Source organism: Cololabis saira, chromosome 2, assembly GCF_033807715.1.
Source record: "Cololabis saira isolate AMF1-May2022 chromosome 2, fColSai1.1, whole genome shotgun sequence".
NCBI lineage: Eukaryota > Metazoa > Chordata > Actinopteri > Beloniformes > Belonidae > Cololabis > Cololabis saira.
The window spans coordinates 30,281,185-30,300,522 of NC_084588.1; positions in this window are offsets into that span (position 1 = coordinate 30,281,185).

Genomic DNA, 19,338 nt, shown 5'->3' on the forward strand with positions numbered 1-19,338 from the left:
CTTTTATACGGCGGGCCGTCTGCGACGTCATCCGCCCTGCCGACGTCACGCACAGTCAAGCCGTGAACATTTCACATTCTTGTTGCAACATGTCGAGTTCCTTCTCCTCAGTTTAGAGATATCCCGGAAAGATCAACAATGACCACAATAGCAACAACAACTGTATGTGAATTATTAGCAGGCTATGAGGGCTAATGCCATGGCCAAAAATCTTCAGCAGAATAGATAGATAGATAGATCTTTATTGTCATTATAACTAGGGATGGGCGATATTTTACCGTTCACGATATACCGTCAAAACAATTCCCCACGGTAAGAATTTGTCATCTCGCGGTAAAAATGATAAATTCCTGTTGATGACGTTTTTGTGTAAAGCTGATTTATGGTTCTGCCTTCTGCGTTAAATCGACGCACAACGTACGTGAAGGAAGGAAGGAAGGAAGGAAGGAAGGAAGGAAGGAAGGAAGGAAGGAAGGAAGGAAGGAAGGAAGGAAGGAAGGAAGGAAGGAAGGAAGGAAGGAAGGAAGGAAGGAAATGAGCCAGAAAGAAAGAAAGAAAGTAAGAAAGAAAGAGCCTGACAGAAAGAAAGAAAGAAAGAAAGAAAGAAAGAAAGAAAGAAAGAAAGAAAGAAAGAAAGAAAGAAAGAAAGAAAGAAAGAAAGAAAGAAAGAAAGAAAGAAATATATGAGAGTAATGAGCCTAAAAAGGAAAGGAAGGAGGGAAGGAAATGAGCCAGAAAGAAAGAAAGAGCCTGAAAGAAAGAAAGAAAGAAAGAAAGAAAGAAAGAAAGAAAGAAAGAAAGAAAGAAAGAAAGAAAGAAAGAAAGAAAGAAAGAAAGAAAGAAAGAAAGAAGGATAAATTCCCGTTGATGACGTTTTTGTATTGGTATTTTTTTTATCGTTATCAGGATAAATGCCAGAAATTATTATTATTTTTTAGTCCATACCGCCCATCCCTATTATAACTATGTACAACGAAATTAAAAGTGCTCTCCAGTCAGTGCATCATAATCAAATAAAATGTAATATACAATATAAACAAATGAAACAAATATATATATATATATATATATATATATATATATATATATATATATATATATATATATATATATATATATATATATATATATATATATATATATATATATATATATATATATATATATATATATATATATATATATATATATCTAGACACATTCACCCTTCCACACACACATCAACACACGGACCCTACAAGAACCTTCATCCGCATACAATCATTTTTGTTATTGTTATTGCACATTAGCTCCTGTTTTTGTTAAGAGTAGTTATTGCTGTTGGATAAAAGCTGTGTTTGAGTCTGTTTGTCCTCGTTTTCATGAGTCTGTATCTCCTCCCAGATGGCAGTAGTTCAAACAGTGAGTGTCCGGGATGTGAAGTGTCTTTATATTATCTATTATATTTTGGGCCTTTTCCTGGCAATGGGAGTGGTGGAGGTGTTCCAGTGTGGAGAGAGGGCAGCCGATGATCTTCTGGTGATCTGGAGGTCTTTCCTCTGAGCTGCTGTACAGCTGCTGTACCAGATGCAGATACAGTAGGTCAGAATACTCTCGATGTAGGCTTGGTAGAAGGACACCAGCAGCCTCTGCAGCCTAATGCCAATGATTTCTGGAAAGAAGTTAAGGTTATTGATAACAGTAAGACACCTTTGCCATCTAGTATTGCTGGGGTCACTGGGCCTGAAAATATAGCAGAACTTTGGAGCGACCATTATAGTAACATTTTTAATTGTGTTAAGAGTGATACATCTTATGCTGGAAATGTTTCTTTTAACGACGGTGTGATTATTAGACCTGATGATGTGTACTATCTATGCCATTGAGAAATTGTCCATGAACAAAGCATGTGGTCTTGATCAGATAACAGCAGAACATCTGAAACATGCCTGTTATAGATTACATGTCTTGCTTGCTATGTTGTTTATTGGGATATTTGCATGGCATACTGCCCTACTCTATGCTGTCTGTACTGTTAGTGCCTGTGATTAAAGACAAAACTGGAAAAATCTCCAGCATAGATAACTACAGGCCTATTGCTCTAGCTAGCATAATTTATAAAGTGTTAGAAAAAATTATTTTAGACAGGCTTAGTGAGTATGTGGGAACTACAAACCAGTTTGGTTTTAAAACCAAGCTTGGGACAGATCAGTGTGTACATGCATTAAAATAAATGATTAGTAAATACAGACGGCAGAATTCCACCATGTTAAATGTGCTTCCTAGATGCGTCAAAAGCATTTGATAGGGTCAACCATGGTAAACTGTTTTCCAAACTTCAAGAGCGTGGTGTCCCACTTTACCTGATAGGGATCCTGCAGTTCTGGTACACACAACAGACCATGCAAGTCAGATGGGGCAGTAGTATATCTGCACCTTTTCATGTAACTAATGGGGTGAGACAGGGTGGCATTTTGTCACCTGTCCTCTTCAATATTTACATGGATAATCTTTCCATGAAGCTTTGTCAGTGCAAGACTGGATTTATGATACGTGATAGTCTTATTAATCACCTCATATATGCTGATGACCTGGTCATCATGTCTCCATACAGTGCAGGGCTACAGCAACTGCTCAAAGTGTCCTCTAGCTATGGAGTCCAGTATGACATTGTTTTTAACCCTAAGAAGAGTGTTATTCTGACTGTTAAAGCTAAGGAGGATCAGAAACAATTATTACTGTCTGACCGCCCCTTAGATGTTGTTAAGAGAGTACGGTATTTGGGTCACATCATAAATGAGGACATGTGATGATGATGACATCCAGCGTCAGTGCTGTAAGCTCTATGCTCAGGCCAATATGCTTGTCTGTAGATTCCATATGTGCACAGCTGATGTTAAAGGAGCTTGAGGCCGGATTGTGGCAGGATTTATGAAAAAAATCCGTATACATTTTAAGTTTTCTAGTAATAATGTCAGATGAAGCGTTCCAAACCCAAAAGAATGAGCCCTCTAGTGTATCTCTCCTTTGCCTTGAACAGGCTGTGTGCTGCAAAATGTGCTGCAATTCGGTCCCGATTTTCCCGTGCTGCCCTGCGGATGTGACGTCACATGACGCTGCATGCGCGTTCTCCCCGTTCTCCCGTGCCGGCTTCACTGTTGCCTGCAGTACCCCCGACGGCCGTCGTGGTGAAGGGTGGCGCTAGAGAGTCTCATTTCTTAAAAGGAGCCTCATGCTCCTTTAAAGTAAATCTATTCAGAGCCTATTGTACACCTCTTCACAGCTCACCTTTGGTGTAATTATACCACCGCCAAGCTAAAGAAGTTGCAGGTAGCATATAATGATGCGTTCAGGATCCTCCTTAAGCTTCCAAAATGGACAAGTGCAAGCACTTTATTTTTTAATTGTTGCTTTATTTTACCACTTTTCTTATCATTTTATTTGTTATTTAATGTTTAATTGTGTCTTGTCGCTTTTAATGTTGATGTAAAGCACTTTGAATTACCTTGTGTTGAATTGTGCTATACAAATAAACTTGCCTTGCCTAATAAAACTACTTTCTTTGAGGATTTTGGTATATAAATCTAGTACTCCAAGTCTGAGATTAAGCACTGCTCTGATGTCTGGTAGGTCATTAGATACTGCTTATCAGATGGTACAGTAAAGACAGCCTACCCTTAAACTAACACTGATGGTTTGCAAAAATCAAAACTGTCCAGTGGAGCTGCAGCAGCGTTTTTTTCCCTACACTTTATCAGATTTTAGTCATGGATTGAATTTATTTGATAACTGCCACTGATGAGAAATAAAATCAGAGAAAAAAAGAGAAGGAGTCTTGCATTTTTATTTTATGGAACCTTCGAGGAAATATTTTTCTTTTTATTCATCCACTCATGTCCTTCAGTTATTAGATGAAATATAATCAACCAGCAGATTTATCCTTTATGGTAAAAATCAACAGTAGTTGTACAAAATATATTTCCAAATGACCTTCATCTCAACCAACTGCAACAGTCTGCTTGAAGTCAATGTATGAATAAGAGCTATATGAAGATAATTAATTATATATTTCAGCATTGATTACTGTTATGCCTTGTATTAGATTGCCATTATAGAATATATATATATATATATATATATATATATATATATATATATATATATATATATATATATATATATATATATATATATATATATATATATATATATATACATACACACACAATTTTGCTGGTCACTGTCAAATAATTGCCTTATTTTTTTATTAATTTTTTTTTACTGGCATGTGAAGCTATAGTTCATGTCACCATGCAAAATCAATATGCAGAACACAATGATGCATTAGAAGGGGTGACCATAAAAAAGTGAAAGGCTGAAACCTCTTGTTTGGATGTGATACTAACAATGGTCAAAAGTTATGAGGTGGCAACTAAGTGTTTTGATTTACTAAATCTGACTTTGTGGTTTATCAATTAATGTTGTTTTTTTCATCTCATATTTTGACTGTCCAAACCATCAAATTGTAGTACAACTTAATGTTCCCTTACTATCTGATAAATGGGTAGCAAACATCTTACCTTTTCATTTTAGATTAAAAAAAAACTGTTTGTCTCGTTTTATTTAAATATTGTCCCGGTTTCACGGACAAGGCTTATATCAAGCCAGGAGTAGGCCTAAGTAAGACTAGTAAAGCAAGGTCATTTAAGTGGCTTGCATGTGTGTGGCTTACATTTGTCTTAGTCCCAGACTGTGGAGTCCTGGAGAAAGCTTAAATGAGAACACCTGGGTTAAGCTTCATTATCCTAAGTGGGGGTCTGTTAGCCTAAAGGTGCTCATAAAAACCTGGAATGGAATTGAGGACAATTTTGCTGGGGGGAATTTTGACACCAAAAATGGCTCAAAGAACTATACTCAGTATGAAAAAACTCTACTTAAACAAACTGTGGAAAATCATGCTGTTATTGAAAGTAAAGGCCATAGTGCTGCTGTTGAAGAGGATTGCTTGGGCTGCCATTTGCAGTGAATTCAATGCAAATAAAAATGTAACCACAAGAGCGGTACAGCAACTGCAGGTGAGACATGTCTATTATGATCTGTATATCACAGATGTCATATAGTTTTGTGACATTGTATTGAATGATATTTGCCTTCATAGACTCTGTGGAAGAACATCAAATTAGATTTGAAAAAAGGGAATGCAGAGGCCAGAAGAGAGAGATTTACTACTGGTGGTGGACCCCCACTGAGTAAAGAAAAGTGATGAATTGGCTGACTGAAATGCTGAAATGGGAAAGCAGCTCTGAGTGCAAGTCCTCGTTGGTTATTTTCGGCCACCTGCTTGGGCACATCTGGATCATTCTGGTCTTCCATTGGAGGGTGAGGACAATTATGCTACTTCAGGTAGTTATGCGGAACAGTTGTAGCAATGATCAGCTTGCACCATCTTCTTGGCTCAAAACGAAGTGTATTGCGTAAACACTGGAATACATTTTTCCACACTCCAAACATACGCTCGACCATCCCTCTAGTGCGAATATGAGCTCTGTTGTATCTTTGCTGCTCAGTTGTTGTGGGATGTGGCCAAGGCGTGAATAAATAGAAACTCCATTGTCCACTGTCACCAAGTAGTATTCCACTATGTTGCCCTCTCTCAAACTGAGGACACAATGAAGAGTTGTGAAAAATCCTTGTATCATGTGTTGCTCTCTTGCAACGGTCAACAATGTTTGAAAACTCTAAATTGGGAGTGCATACAGCCTGAACATTGATGGAAAACCAATTCTTACGGCCAATCACTCCTGGGAAGTTCCCATATTCGTAGAATCGCACTTTATAGTTGGCTTGCTCAGCAGTATCAGGGAACTTAATGTACAGATTTCTCAGTTCACAGATGGCACTGTAGACATTGTGAACTATTCTACACACTGTTGCTTCGCTGACACCACACAAATCACCAGTTTCACGATGAAAGGTTCCAGATGCCAGGAATCAGAAAAGTGATCAGAACTTGGAGATAACTGGGTACAGGCCTTCCTCTTTGAGAAATGGAGGAAAGTCTAGGCTCAAGCAAAGTAATTATCTCCAGTACATCTTCTTTGTACATACGAAAGCAGTTAAGGAAAGTTATTTCATCAAACTGATTCAATGGATTACTCCTATCCAAAAGTATTTGTCTGGCTGGCCTCTGTAGCGAATATTGGTCTTCATTTAGATATTCCACATACCGCATGCTCCCAAACCATCTGTGCTCCCTTTCACAAACAGTACTAAACCGAAGTTAAACCTGCGTCTTTGCAGGATTAATATAAACTTCAATTTAGTCCTAGAGTAGCTCTAATCCACCCTCTTGCAATTGGCCTTGTTTAATCCAGAACAAACTCAATCTATGACTATTTTAAGATATGTCTGTGCAAGTGACTTAAAGTTAAACCAGCTCAAATAGCATTTTAGTCTGAGACTAGGCTTAAGCCTTGTCTGTGAAACTGGGCCATTGAGTCATAACTATGATATTGGGTGATGGCTTTCACAGCCTGTGGATGTGTCAATCCGTTAGTTCTTGTTTTTAATTGTCGGTATCATTTGCCAGATGGGAGGGGGGAGAACAAGGAGGGTCCAGGGTGTGTGTGGGTCCTTTGCAATGGTTGTGGCCTTCTTCTGGAGTCGACATGTGTAAAAGTTCCTGAGGGGGGTATTGTGGTGCCAGTGATTTTCTCTGCCTCCCTCACCACCTGGCTACAGGTCCCTCCTGTTTTTTTAGTCATGGAGCTGGCGGACAAGACTGTGCAGGCGTAGGCCAGGAGGCTCTCAACGGTGGCTCTGTAGAAGTTCACTAGCAGGTGATGAGGGATGTGAGCATGATTGAGTTTCCTGAGGAAGTGTTGGACCTTCCCCACCTGGTGGGAGGTGCTGGTAGTCTAGGTGAGGTCAGCAGAGATGTTCACACCAAGGAACTTGAAGCTCTCCACCCTCTCTACCACCTCTCCGTTGATGCAGAGGCCAGAGAGCTCAGTGCATGTGGATGTTCCGAAATCCACAACCAGTTCCTTGGTTTTGGTGGTTTTCAGATCCAGGTTGTTGCTGTCACACCATACTGTCAAGTGCTAGACCTCCTGCCTATAGTCTGACTCGTTGTTGTCTGTCATCAGATCTACAACAGTGGTGTCGTCAGCAAACTTGACAATGGTTTTGGCTGTGTGAATGGGGGTGCAGTCATGTGTGAAGAGGGAGTAGAGGAGGGGGCTGAGGACACATCCTTGTGGTATTCCTGTGTTCAGGATGACAGTGGGTGTTGTGCAGTCTCCCATCCTGCCGTACTGGGGTCTGTTGCTCGAGAAGTCCAGTATCCATACGCACAGTGAACTACCAAGGCCCAGATCAGTCCGTTTTCTGACCAGCCTGTGTGGAATGATTGTATTGAAAGCAGAACCGAAGTCCACAAACAGCATCCTTACATAGGCGTTTCTTCTGATCAAGGTGAGTAAGGGCTGTGTGGAGAGCTGTGATCACAGCGTCCTCTGTTGACCCATTTGCTCAATAAGCAAACTGATATTGATTCATGGATTCAGTTTTATTATACTGTTTTCCTTATCCAAGCAAAGGTTTAGTGATGAAGCATAAACTCAGAAGCTGTTCAGGATGGAACGTCTCTCTGTAAAGAAGCCACATAGAGACAATAGATGATTGTAGACAAAACAAAGAGCTCCATTTATAGTCTACCACAATGACATGCAAACAAAAGTTTGAATCTGCTGTGACGTCTGTGATTCAAGCATGTATATTTACTTATCTGCACAATCACTGTCTCTGTCCTTTTTTGCGGTATGATAAAGAAAAATATAGAAGTATAAATTGTCACTAGGGTATATCTTTTCGTGACCATTTGAACTTTCAAGAACTACTGAAAGATTTCCTAAGCTTTTCATTGGACATTTGTGGCCCAGATGTGTGTGAATCTTAGTCTTCGTAGTACCGCTTTAGTATATTGAATTCTAAGATTTTTCCCTTTTGTCAGGACAGCTTCCTATGAAACTTACATTGGTAAGTGTTTTACATGATTATGAGATCATAATTGAATGGTGTCTGAACTCTATTTTTCAACTTAATTTTATTTGCAAGCTGAGTTTAAGGAGGGCGCAACCTAACTTAATATGTGTTTCCGTGGACTGGTCGTATTATTGAGAACACGATCTTCTTTGACTCAGACTTGGCAGGATGACTCACTTCCTCTCAGTAAATCATTGTAGGTTGACATTAGACTAGTACCGCCTCTATTGTGGCTCAGATTACTCTGTGTAGCCCGTAATAAACGATAAGAGCACGTACACACAGACAGATTTGTTGGGACGGTTCCATTAAAGAAAAACACCCCTAGAACGATCATTGAAATAACATGAAACTGACAACTGTTACAATCAATAATAATTCACTGAAAAGGAATGTCTCTCTTTTCCTTTCTTTGGTTCATGTTCAGTGTGGTGCACACCATGACACCAAACAGGAAAGTGACTGAAAGATTGAGGAGACTTGTGATGGACACACTCCAGTTTAACACGTCACTATGGCCAAATTATATTCAGTCTCCCCAAATGGGAACAAGTAATTGGTCTAAGCCAGTTTTGTTATTTTTTCTCTTTCTCTTTAACCACACTTCAGAAGGAATGTCTGATTTTCATTTGTCAACTTTTAATCATATATTAATTACTTTTGTCAATTTCAAGTTATTTCAGTGACCATTATGGTTTATTTTTCCTTGATGCAAAGATATCAACAATTTGTCCATGCATAACCTTCAGTGTCAGATTTTTAAGAGAGAGAGGGAGTTTATTTAAAAGATGTGTCTGCAGTTTCATCCTAACCAGTTAAATGTGTGAACCAGGGCGTTTCCATTGACGTGGTTAGACCTGCATATCTGGAGTGTCTGGTTGATTTGTATTGATCATGTGTGTTTTATGTAATGCCCACATGTGTCGTGTATAAACTGAGGTCTGATGATCAAAAGGGAAGTATTCCTCATATTCACATTTGTGAATTCAAAACTTGTTGGTTTAAAGTTAAGCAACAAAACAGCCTTTTTTTTTAAATCTCCTTGCTACTTGTTTATTATTTACGTGATTTTGTGTTGCGATAGCTGTTTTAATTTTCTTTTTAGAAGCCATTTTACATGAAAAACTCCCAAATTAGAAAAAAAAATCCACGGGAAAAAAGGATGTTTGCAGATAATTAACTTCATTATTAAAGGAAAGTAAATTATATCTTTTTTTAAACAATATTTTGATATTCAGTCCTTGATTCAGCTGTATTGTCCCACACTGTACTTCCTGAGTAGTTCAACTGCTCTGTTTTTGCACATATTTATGTTGACACACATTGATGATTGGATCGCTCTGCTTATCTCAGCATGTTTGATCATTTTCTTTATCTTTTAAACATGTGTTAAACTTATTTTTGTGGCCTCAGTTTGCTTCTTCACCCCTGACGGCATCAATCATTTATCAAAAGCAACACGAAGCCAGTTGTCTCACAGTAAACACTCCCAGTTAATTAAGCCCTATGTGCCTGTAAAGTCACTAATATCTAGCTTTGCACTTAGAAAAAACAACAACAACAAAAAGACAGTCTGGAGTGAAGCAGCTCTGGTTTGATTTTATGTTCTTTGATGTGGGTTTCACTGATCTGCTTCCGTTTGAACATTCGTTTGATATTATGTGGACAGATGCTCAATATAAACTTTATTAATGCACAACTTGCAATATATTGTTCATTTAATAGCTATATAATATGGACGACCAAGAAGGACATATAAAAGCAGAAATACATACATATTTATATATATATATATATATATATATATATATATATATATATATATATATATATATATATATATATATATATATATACTGTACATATATTTTTGTTTTTTCTTTTCTCTACAAGTGCATTTTCGTCAAGAAAAATATTTTTTTTTGTTTTTCCTTTTCCTTATACATACATTCCTCGTTTTTACATTCCGTCGTCTCTTCGTTTTACTTTACCTTATACATTTCGGTCTCATTTTGCAAATGAGGAGGGCTGCCTTTCTTGGTCCCGCTCCTCTACTTTTGTCTCAATAAATGAACATTCGTTTGATATTATGTGGACAGATGCTCAATATAAACGTTATTAATGCACAACTTGCAATATATTGTTCATTTAATAGCTATTTAATATGGAGGACCAAGACGGACATAAAAAAGCAGAAATACATACATATATATATATATATATATATATATATATATATATATATATATATATATATATATATATATATATATATATATATATATATATACTGTACATATATATATATATATACTGTACATATATTTTTGTTTTTTCTTTTCTCTACAAGTGCATTTTCGTCAAGAAAAATATTTTTTTTTGTTTTTCCTTTTCCTTATACATATATTCCTCGTTTTTACATTCCGTCGTCTCTTCGTTTTACTTTACCTTATACATTTCGGTCTCATTTTGCAAATGAGGAGGGCTGCCTTTCTTGGTCCAGCTCCTCTACTTTTGGTCAATAAATGGGTAAGTTCCTGCATCTTCCTGTTTATTGACCAATAATAGAGGGGCTACTTATGTCAGTTTTGGTCCTCTATAAAAAGTAAGCACATAAAATAAAAACAAATTGTCCTCTTAAATAAACCAGTTATGTTGGGAGGGTTGCCCTTTCCAGTAAACTCATTTTAGAGCGCCAAGTTTTCATGTTGTTGTTGAGAGTGTAGGACTGTTCTGACGTCGTAAAAGGCATGTTATTAGGATGGAATAAAGCCATACAAACTAAGTGCGAAAGGCAAATCAACACAGTATAAAAGCCCCAACAAGTATTTCAGATACTCAAGATAAACAGCGGTTCATCATCATCTTTAAAAAAATTACCATGTAGGTTTAAAAGTAGTCTTTGTTCAGTTGCACAGTGCTGTTTCCAACTGAACAAATGTCTTCAATATAGGATTCTAACAATTGCATTTTTTGTCCCACACATCAATGAACATTTCAACTGTAATTAGTTGAAGTGATAAGCAACTTTATTTATCTGAAATTACTGTACATTTTTCCAAATTTCTTAGTGAATATCTATTAACTTAAGTAAGCCATATGCTCATTGTACTCCACATATCCAAAACAGGTCCTCCACCTTTGGGTCATTACAACTCCTTTAGCCTCTGCCTGCTACACTTTTATTTTTCCAACAGTATATTAAATGTTTTTACTTTTTCTACTTATTTATTCTCAACAAGTACTGCAAAAATATAACTCCTCTTTAGGTATTAAGAAACCTAACAGTGACTAAACTAGGAAATAATAAATTGTGTAATTGTATAATTGTGTAAAGCAAGGTAGACTAACACAAATGGAAAGCAATGTCAGAACTGCATTATTATATTTCATGCCAGAAAGGAAAGGATGAGGTTAAAAAGTCATAAAACATGTTTGTAAGCAACCTGATGGAGAAAAGTTGAAAGATTATTTTATAATTTCAAAGGAGGTAGTGAATTTAAATTAAATTAAGATGAAAATAACTCCTTTGCAGGTGTAGATTCTCAGTCATCCAGGTCATAGTATTACTAACATGCTCGGCTACAGGACGACTGTGGCTCAGGAGGTAGAGCAGTCATCTGCCAACATGAAAGTTGGTGGTTTGTCAAAATGTCTTTGGGTAAGACAGTGAACCGTAAGTTGCCCCCTGATATGCTCATCAATGTGTGACTGGGTGAATGTAAAAAAGCACTGAACAGGCTTACTAGACAAACATCTACACTCAGATCCGTGAGAGATTGCTGTGTTTATATAGCTTAAATGGGTTGGAGTGGTCGTCAGGATTAGAAAAATACAGTCCATTTACCTTCCGTTTTAGATTGTAACTGGACCGCTTTTCTTTATTTCATTAATACGTTCTACCTCTCATCCAAAAGACCTGCAGAAGCCTTTTGGATCAGATGTGAAAAAGCTTTTAATATGCCAGAAAAACATGTCTAGTTGCCTCATAGCCAAGCTTCTAAGGACTCCTGGAGGGTAAGAATAGCTCTTGTTGGAAGCAAGGCACACCTTCAGCCTCGGACCATCTTTACTTTCAAGCATTGTGGCAGGAGTCTTAAACCATGGAAAAGCTTTTTATTTGGCCATTTCTGAACACTTTCTTTGATGGAAGAAGCAGTGAGTGGAATCTAATTAGTCAGTAAAGCCTCCCAGAGCATTGGTTTGAACTGGGCTGGTTCTGACCTTACAGCACAGTGTGAGAGATATTTTACTTATTTTTTACAAATATATCACAAGGATGCATCTTCAGTGATGTTTCTGAGGACATCTGGTGTTTTGGGTCTTTCAGCATCATGTACTCTCACTCAGGCAATCCAGTCAGGGTTGATCAGGCCCTGACTTATGTCCCAGCAGTCCTGGCCAACAGATTGCTGCTCCTGAGCTATAAAGCCTATTGGACACCTTCTTTGGAGCCTCCACGGAGGGTTTGATGGCTTTCATCTTTGCGGCCCCTGTGATGCCAAGCAGTGTATAGACCTTGCACGGAGATTGGCCCTCAAATCCTTTGCATCCTGTCTCTGTGCCTCCAGAATGTGAAGCGTTGTGAGGCGTGAGAAATTTCTTCTCATCCCCAAAAGAATGTAAATAGAATACGTTAGTATCTAGTTTACCGGAATAAAATTGCACTATTTTAAATGGATGAATTTAACAATATGATAAAAGTTGAGTTGTTATCTATTTAATTGCAACTATTTCAGCACATAATGGATCATTTGAAACCACGGTGAAAGGCTTATTAAAGTTGCTCCTCAGAGAAAGGACAAAAGTTCATATTTTAGCCAATAGATGGCGGTACAGTACTTCCTGGGCCTTTTTCTTTTTCTCGTACATAAATAAAAGTGCTTGTTTGAGTATAAAGGTCATTGAAAAACATTGTTTTCAAATTTCTTCCTGATGGAAGAGGTGTGTAAATAAGCTGTCAGGCTTGTAAAATGAAAACATGATTTATTTTTATTTATGCATTGCAAATGTAATTTCACATATGACTGGAAAGAATGTTATTTAATATTGCAGTCAGAAAATCTGAAAAAGAAAGAAAAGTTGACGTAAGATACTAACATTTTGTGACAAAGAAAGGTGTTACATATCAGGACACAGTTAAAATCAGGTCTTACAATTATGTAAATACAACCTCTGATGAACAACAACACATGACATATTACACAATGTCATTTTTTATTCAACACAATTAAAGCAGAGATGCATCATGAACAAAAAGTGTGTTTTTTGTACTACAAGACAAAATATTTTATGTCAAAAATGCATGGAAGGACCTGGCATGTCCTACACTTTACTTAAAAGTTACAATTTTAGAAACTTATTAAGTTAAAATATAAGATGGAAGTGAGTTTTTGTTCTTGAATATAAAATATGCATCACATTATAAGTAGATCATTCATGACCATCATAGTTGCACTACAAACTAAACATTTGATTGGAATGCAGAAAAGAGCTGCAATATTTGTTGAAATATGATGCTGAGAAGTCTGGTGTTGTTTGATTAAACACAGAATATTATTGTCCTCGGTTCAGATGCGACTGCAGACCTTTACTGCAGGTCAGCTCGTCTTTGTCTCTTCAGATTTCCTGCCTTTTTCTCTTTTGGGACTCTCAGATAAAGATGCTTGAAATAATTTTGAAAACATGATATTGCAGATAAATTAAGATTTATGACCATAACTTAAACCGTAACTTTATGCAGTATTTGCGTTATTCTAAATAATGTATTGTTAACAAGAGAACAAGTGCAGGCCATGTCATGTGCATAGGCTGTCTACAGTATGTGTGTGACTTGTAACACATTAAATATTTATTAGAAGGAATTAAAAATGTGACAGTGAGCTGTAATTCAGAGCAACCATAAAAGGAACTTTCTTTTTCTGGACTGGTTGAATTTTATGCTATTGCTCCTGGGGTTGAAGTGCAGCAAAACTCCAAGGACACAAAATGCATGAACAAACAGACATGTTTGTGGATGTCAAGATGTCAGTTGTGCATCTGCATTTTTTGCATTTTACAACATTCCCTCTTAACCTCTCATAATATGAACATTTAAGCGGAAGCACATCCGGAAGAGGCCAACAAAAGCTTCAGTATTATAACAGGTCTATACCTACAGTACCAAGGGGTTGTAAAATATTAGAAATCATTCATAGAATCAGGATATTTGGGGGGAAAAAAAAGCTCTTTGAAATGCAAATTTAATTGACTGAACTCTCGGCACAAGAAACATGAATCACATTAATAACAACTATAGGTTGTCTGAATGATTCATATATATTGGCCTTCTGAATCTCCTTCCCAAGGCGCCCCTAGCCTGTTCAACACAGCAGCATATTGTATCAAAACGTACTGCACTTCCCTCGCTTGTTTCTGCTGTTTCTAATCTCTTTCATTCAGGTCATGTTTCACATTTATGGCAACGGGTCTTGCCTGCTTGTCATCTAATTGTCTCTTATTAATAAAGAGGTCTGTACATGGCAGAGGCCGTGTGTCGCATTGCAAATTGACATGCAGAGTTCTCAAACTTGCTCATGCTGATTGTGTCCTTGATATTCTGAGCACACGCTGCATGAATATGCTGAGGTATAGCTACGGTGGATGTCTTGTATACCAAATTGTGACGCTTCAGCTCTGCTCCAACTGGGGCTCTTGTGTCCTAAGATGTGTCGTGGGACGAGTGCATTCAAAGTTGTTTTATCCATTTTATGCCAAAAGGGCTCATTGTCCAACTTTTGATGGGCAAAATCAATTTTGAGTAATGATAGATACTATTTGCTGTTGTTTTGGGTTCCTATTACAACAGGAAGGTAAAATCCCATGCATATTATTGGGTTAAACTAAAACATAGCATTTATCTTCTTAGCCCAAAATTAACTAACTATTTCTAATTATTTGATTTATTTTTCCAGTCATTTCAGATATTTCTAAAGGCACTTACAATAATTATGTTTATTTAACCGTAAATAAGGCTTTCTTTTCTCTTTTGCAGAACTTTGCAAATCATTTTGCATTTCCAATCATCCTGGGTGCCTTACATTATAATTTACTCATATCCACTACTTTATTGGACCATCTGCACAATCTAAAGCAATCCATCACAGCAGAGCAGCCATGAATCTTACTTACATGAAGCCTTAGCTTTTTCCATTTTTATTGATGTGAGAAAGGTGATCATTCTTCTATTGGTTTAATATCGAGGTATGTAGAGGAGACGCACACAAACAAAAACAGACATACAAAAACACACACAAGCCTTTCAATGACATAGTTCAATATTTAAAATAAGAAATATAACATTTTTTGACAGTAATAAAAAAAAATAATACAGAAGCTTCATGAATGTTAAAATCGTGGCAGGGCTGCAGCGTTTTTGATTATACACAAGTTTTCTTGTTGGTAAGTGTAGTGTGATTTGTCACAACACCGCAGCGGACCGAGAGGTAAAACTATTACAGCTTGCTACAAAGATTACAAGCAAATCTAGTTCACAGAGCTGTTAAACTGCAAACTGTATCATCACCGCCAGCCAAAGAGGCTGATCGGGATAGACTGATCCACTATTTAAGGCTGTTGTTGTGCCTTTGCCTCACTTCTAATTATGGCTTTCACATTCAGCTTTGAACAAGAACAACACGATTGGGTTTACTTGTGCACTGATGGCTATGAAGGTCGAACATCTTGTTGAAACTCCTCTATTTCTGAGTCACAGTTTCAAATCTAATTTGGCTTAATTGTGATAGGAGCCATAAACAGTTGTCATAGCTCAAATGCAACATAGTGTATACAGTATGTGCACAACAGTCACTACCACTTCAGAAATGAATGACAGATAAATAAATATCCAAGCAATAAACATATCTACAGTCACCAGTTCAGTCAAACGGAGCAGTTGGAGCTGCTTTTAAAGCCTCTGCCTCGTATTCTGTCCCAACTCTGCGTTTTTGAACGGAGAAATGGACGGTAAACACATTATGCTTCTATAAATCAGGAGAAATAAAAAAAAAATATTACAAGGAAGTGAATGCTAAATTGTGTGTGAAATAACAAGGTGATTCTCATTCCAAGTTTTGCATGGAAGCCAAAACATGACACTTTGTGAGTTAACCTTGGAATACAAGAAGCATTTCACGTGCAGCAGCTGATGCTTCCCATGGTCTACGTGAAGAATATTTCACATCTAAGACACACAGAGGAGGTTGGACACGTGTCTGCGTTGTTTGCAACAGTGTGTTTACACCCATCAAACCAAGTGGATATTTCCAAAATAGCCCATAAACTGAGGTGACAATGCAGTACAAACAACCAGGATACATCATTATGGGACAGAGAAATGTTCTTGAAGCTGGAAAATTAGAGGTGGTGTTCTCTCTAGCCCTCATAAGGTGCTGAGGGACAGGCAAGCCCTCTGAGGAACTGAGGGCCTTCGCTCTGGCTTGGGTTATTTAAACCGAGCCTTAGTGCCTTGCAAGGGCTGCACTATATTATGTAATCTGTCTGCTCGGGTAAAGTTTTTCTGTGTCAATCTTTAAGGACAAAACACTAATGTACATGCAAGTCCCCTTCAACCTCTAAGCAAATAAAAAACGTAATGATCAAAATCTTTCTCTGGTAGCAGAGCTCATGCTCAGTGCCTGATCTTAGGCCAAAAAAAGGCAGCTGATAGATGCTTTTAGTGCATAAGATTTACAGGTAAAGGTGGGGGTCGGGGGTTTCTGGATCACGTGATGTCCTAATTTCCAGTTTACGGAGCCAAGGTTGAAGACATATTAGATAATTTTTTTGGAGTCTATTTTTTTTTATTTTTTAGAGATAGGCATCTAGAATGGGGTGAAAAGACCAAAGACTGTTCTGGGTTAGAAATTAAGTAAAATGGTTTACCTTACTTTTGAGACAGTAATGTTTAAAAATAAGGGAAAAACTGATTGAAGGAGGAACTGACTGCTAATTTAACAGTAATGAATGAGTAATTACTCCCAATGATGACAGCAGCCTGAGAACCTATAAAAGTGATTTGATTTATATAAAAAGTTATTGAATATCTTTAAATCAGTAATATTAACCACTTTTTTTTTTACAAGTGGTTCCAGATTGAAATTGAACTAGAAAGAACAAGCAGGACTGTGTATCTTAAATAACTGTATTCATCTAATTTAATTTATATCAGAGCTGGATTTCATTCTCTTATGAACAAGACTTGGCAATTAGATTTAAATGAGTCAGATCATGAAACTGTAATTGGCTGTAATATTGTAATGAGAGCAAATTAATGTTATTGTTAAGGACTGTTGTGGAGTAAAGAAAGGGTGTATTACCCTTGAAAAAAGTCTATCACGAAGATGGAGAAAAAAAATGAAAAAGAAAGAAAAACACATCCTTTTTTCTTACTCCCATCCTTGAACGCCCACGCTTGACTGAACCAAATATATCAATAGAGAGAGAGTATTTTATTTGGACAGTTATGATGTTGCCCCAAGGGGAATCGTAATTTAAAACATCCCTTAATGAGTAAAAGTGAAACGCATGGACATCTTACAGACTTGTATTTTTGTAATTTGTCATGTGACAGCGGCATCTCTGCTCAACCCAGCCTTCCTGCAATTTTATAAAAAGTCTACAGTACAGAAATTCTGTTTTACAAAGAAAACAGACGTTCTGTTCTATTTTTAAACATTAGAAATCATCTGAAACACTGGTAAAAACTGTTCTCTGCCTTCTGCTTCCTGTATTGTTGGTCATAGTGAGTGTTGTATTCAAATACATATTACTGCTGTTCTGGCATTTATCCTGCCTTGCTAGGCAAGGACATGAGGAGCCGTTCAGTTATAATTTAACTTGCGAGGATGATTTATTTTAAATAGAGCTCCAATTTGATTTTCCGTTTTTACCACCGAGAACCACCTCACTTTTTGTAAAATCTTCATTTAACCAGGAACATGAATATTAAATATCTACTGGAATCATCAGTATTGTTAATCAGTCTAATGGTCTCCTTTTTGGATTACTACAATTCTTAAGGGGCTGTTGTACTTCAGAGTACTTGCTCATTGTTTAATTGTACTCATGTTATCGGAACTCAATTAATATTAAATTCATGAAACCATTTTCCTGTTTTGATATTCTGGAATTCAGTTCAAATCAATTTTATTTATATAGCGTCTATTACAATACAAGTCGTCTTTAAACGCTTTCCAGAGACCCAGAACATGACCCCGAACAATTATTACATTTACAGCATAAGGAATTATTAGGAACACAAATCACTGTCAGATTGTGCCAATATTGTGGAGCTAGGCCTTTTTGGGCTTTATACGCAAGTAATACAATTTTGAATTGGATTATAAATTTTACAGGGAGCCAATGGAGGGAGGCTAACAGAGGAGAGAATTAAGGCAACTACAAACGCATGGAGTGCTGCTGGGTGTAAAAAAAAAAAAAAAAGAGTATACTTCAGGTGCTCTTCGGCATGGGGATCCAAAAGATTCAAAAACAGTTTAGAAAAACCGAGGCACTCAAGAAGTTAGAAAAATATAAAAGGCCTTTATTAAATCATGGCTTAGAAAAAGTTAAAATGCCTAGAAAAAGTTAAAATGCCAACATGTTTCGGCCATGTAGGCCTTCCTCAAGGCAGATAGCAAAGACAGAGGGGTCTCCTTCAGGCAGCTCTTTAAACACAGGTGAGAAGTCACATGATCAGCTCAGGTAAGAGGAGAGAATTACTTGGACATCCTGCTAATAATACATTACAGTAATCTAGTCTAGAAGTTACAAATGCCTGAATTAGTTTTTCAGCATCCCTCTGAGAGGATGTTCCTAATTAAAACGCTGTCTTACAGACCTGATTAATATCCTGTTTAAACGACAAATCCTGATCGAAAATAACACCAAGGTTTCGCACAGAAGCACTGGAGTCCATTGCAACGTCATCTAATTTATAATCATACAATTTATAATCATACAATTTATTAAATATTTCAGGATTAGTATTGTAGGATATACCATAACTTGAGGGTCTTTTTCTCTGCTCAGATTGTTTAAAAAAAATATATAAAATTCTGATTATTCGCTGAAATCCTTGACAGTTCAAAGATTTCATTAAAGCCATATATATTGGTACCACTCCACTCCAATTGTACTTAATTTGATTGATTTTTATAAGTCTTAAAGTGCAAATTTTACATTTTGCAGCTTTAATGCCTCTCACTCTTCTTCCTTCCCCCCTGTCATCCAGTCTGTTTTTCATGTCTTCTGAGATGTATTGACAATGATTAA